The sequence below is a fragment of the Nicotiana tomentosiformis genome, chromosome 6, assembly GCF_000390325.3.
Source record: "Nicotiana tomentosiformis chromosome 6, ASM39032v3, whole genome shotgun sequence".
Taxonomy (NCBI): domain Eukaryota; kingdom Viridiplantae; phylum Streptophyta; class Magnoliopsida; order Solanales; family Solanaceae; genus Nicotiana; species Nicotiana tomentosiformis.
The window spans coordinates 15,052,199-15,056,157 of NC_090817.1; the positions used below are offsets into that span (position 1 = coordinate 15,052,199).

The following is a 3,959-nucleotide window of genomic DNA, read 5'->3' on the forward strand; positions in this document are numbered from 1 at the left end:
AAGCACTCTTCGATGCTACTGATGATGCTTGAATAGCAAAGATATCTTAGGCCATTATTGAAAGTGTTGGAAAAGTCTTGTCACGCTCCCTCCACCATGCCAAAAGTTGTTTGTTGCCTTCTTCATCTTTAATACTTTCCAATCCTTGAATAAGATAAGAATCAAGTTCATCATCAATAGAGGAATCAAAACCCGTTATATCATCCATATCTTCCCATAGAACTTCTACTCTAGACTTAAAAGTAGAAGGAGCAGTTTCACCACCGGTTGTTTCCATAGATTTATATTTATCAAACATTGATCTAACATAAGAATATATGTTAGCATGGCAGTCTTTGAGAGATGGTTGTTCATTTTCTTGAATTGCTAAATTCTCATAAATTTTATGAATAAGTCCCTTTGCACCTCTTAATTTTAAAGATGGGTTAAGTATAGTAGAAATTAAATAAACTTGGGGAATAGGGAAAAATACTTTTTCAATTTTTCAATCATTTCATTAATGGCCGGTGCATTAGTTGGATTAGTTTTATACCTACCAAATACAACAAAAAATCTACAAATATACCATAATATTTGTGTAACAGTAAGATAATATATACCAGAAAAATATTTTGTAGCATTATAAAATTTTTCTAAAATTTAGTAAGCAATTGGAGCCGTTGTCCAAAGACTAGAATTCAAAAAAAAAAAGGACGCGGGACAGGCGGGAAGGGATGAAACGGGACGGGACAAACGGGACGAAATGGCCATCCCGTCCCATCCCGTTTAACATGGGCCCATCCCGTTTAGAATTAAGTGGGACGGGACTGGACAACCTTAGGTAAAATACGAAAAAAATTATCTTTCTCTTGATTTAGTATAGTTGACAAGTAAAAGTGAAAATATATTTTTAGTATAGTGGACGGAAGGAGTAATTGTTAACAAATAACTATTGAAATATCCTACCAAACTACAAGCAATATACATACATTTAAGGGAAATACAGTCATTGTAGTTATTGAATAATACTGAAACAAAAATGTTTTGTCAAGAATGGGATTCGAACCCATGCCCTTTTGCACCAGTACCTGAAACTGGCGCCTTAGACCAACTCGGCCATCTTGACATTATATCCTAAGCTGATCGTTCTTATTAAATATTCGAAACATTTCAAATTTGTAAGATGAACTTAAATTGCTGAGGCCACGAGTTTATCATTTATATGAGCTGAGATCCATCCTTGGTGATAGTTTTACATTGTCTTTGTTGGGACCTATCTTGGTCGGACTCTCCGAAAACGTTACCGTACTCATGTTGTATCCTTCAAATATGTACTACTTTTAGAGGTTCGAATATACTTTCGGCAACATTTTTAAAGAGTTCAAACAACATACATTGAGACCATACTAGGGCTCAAAGCATCCCATGCATATTATCATCAATATCCTCTTGAAATTGCCTAGTCAAAATGTGTATGGTCATCAGTTCACCCATTAAAATGACTAAACTATTCAACATTAACAAAAGCGAGTCGTTGAGAATATAATGTTAACCTGAAAAAAATAATTAACTTATATGTATTGACAGTGCAAATTTTTTTTAACACCTCTCAAGCTAATTTAACCTGATTATAATATGCTACTTGCCTTATCTCCAAGATATTGATTCACACTTATTATAAACGGTTAAATGTGTGCTAATTACCTATTAAATAAGCTAATAGTAATATCTTTATACATTCAATCACAAAAGGTAAGCTCAAAAACAATAAGAGGTCGACCAAGGGCTTCCCATTCAACCTTAACTTGCTTCTTTAAACGCAATACTTGACTACTACTATTACTTTTTCGTTTGTTTGAAAGTAGATTACTTCTCTGTTCTCACTCACTGTTTAAAAAATATTTTTTTAATAAGTATTTTTAACTAGAAAATTATCTATTAGGTAATTTTATAATTTAAACGTTCATTTGAATAAAAACATACTATGATAACATACATTTATATATAATAATTTTATTATCTCCTTAAGAAAAATGATTTCATTTGTTTTATTTACTGAATATTTTTTGTAAAAAATATTTTTAAAAAAAGTGGCAATAATTTATGTAGATTTTTATTAAAATGTTCTTATATTAATATCAATTGATATCATTTTATATAAATTCTCATTAAATTGCAATTTCAATGGGAACACTTTATAAAATCAGGAAAAATATATATATTTAAGAATAGAATATAGTTTCAAGTAAAAATTATTCCCTTTATAAAACATGATTTGAAAATAATCTAAACAAAAAATTAAGACAACTAATTTGGGAATTATTTTTCTTTATTATATATTAGGCAGCATGAGAAGTATCGTTATGTAAGATTATACTTCTCCTTCTATGATCAAAGTTAGTTGGGTACTTCCTCTATTTTTAATAAAGAATTCAACATTATATAAATTTCAAAATACATAAATGTAAAATTAACTATTTTTTAAAATAATGCTCATTAAATAATTATAGTAAAGAAAGTGGAACTACACCCTAGAGTATCTCAATCATATAAAATGAAATTAGAAAATATGTGTGATCGAAAAATTTATTAATTTTAATGAATTATCCAAATATGTCTTTAAACTAGAATAAAATACACATTTACTTATTATTATTTTTTCAATAATTCAAAATCACGATTATTATTTCAAAGAACAAAAAAAAAACATTTTTGCATCATCTATTTGGAAATAAAATGAATATATTTTATTATTCAAATTTTGATTAATAAAAAAGAAAAGCAATATATTAACACAATTGAAAATACTAAAAGATACAACTATATATTATTCAATTTAAACAATGAGAAAGTACATCACAGACTTATTTTTCAACTGACTTTTTAATCATTTTTTTATAATCAATTTTAAGTTTGGTTGTGCAGAACTATTTTTTTTTTTTAAAGTGTAGAACCTATGTAGAAATACTGTAACTTGTACTTGAAGTATTGTATAATCTTTGTTATAATAAAGTGTCGGACTTCGACAAGTATTACAAAGTGATTGTAGTAATACGATTTCAGAAAAATTAAAAATGCACATAACGCAACATATAAAAAACAATATATGTAAACATGATTATATACGTTATCACACAAAAGCCTATTTTCTTTCTTCGTTCCTTAAAGACGAATAAAGTGTGTAATTAGCAATAGATCAAGAAATATTAAAAGGAAGAAAACAAGAAAAATGAGGGGCTTTTTTCAGTTTTAGTCCGCGCCAGAATTACATTCGATGGGCGAAAAAGTGTATAATTTTTTGTATATAACATAATTTATATATATATATATATATATATATATATATATATATATAAATGTACAAAGAACGTATATTTGTTCGGTTATTATTTTGAAAGTGGCTATACAATGTCATTTTTCCAAAAAAGAGCAACAATTGGGCATGTGCATCGCACGGGTACCCCATCTAGTATATAGATATGAAGAAAAGTAAAGCACTCTGAATATGTAGTAATTTGTTATAGGGTATCCCTCTACATATTTCATATTAAGAATCTGTTTGGACATAAGAAATTTTTTCCTTTTTTCCAAAAAAATATTACTTTTTTTCGAAATCAGCGTATGTTCATAAAATTTCTAATTTTCACTTGAAGATGCATTGAAAATTTTTGAAATTTTGAAAAACTCCAAAGAGTTATTTTTCAAAATTTTCACTCACAAAACTTCAAAAACAACCCAAAATTATATTCATGTCCAAACACAACTCTAAATTTCAAATATCATTTTCACTTGAAAAAACTTTTCCCCCTATTTTGGAATTTTACAATTCTTTATGTCCAAACGCCCGCTAAATCAACCTCACATACAATCAAATGAAAAGGATAATCCTATTTAAGGGAACTACAAACTATAAAGCCAACGATTGCAGCCAAGAATCTGCAACTTTGCAGCTACGTTACAGCAAAAACATGGAATATAAA

General features: G+C 28.2%; 1 non-coding gene across 1 annotated transcript; it reads right to left on the minus strand.

Moving 5' to 3' along the window:
* Positions 1–1,024: 1,024 nt before the first annotated feature.
* On the minus strand, positions 1,025–1,105 carry TRNAL-CAG (transfer RNA leucine (anticodon CAG)). Its single transcript has one exon. It is a non-coding gene; the product is annotated as a tRNA-Leu (tRNA).
* Between the last annotated feature and the right edge of the window lie 2,854 nt (positions 1,106–3,959).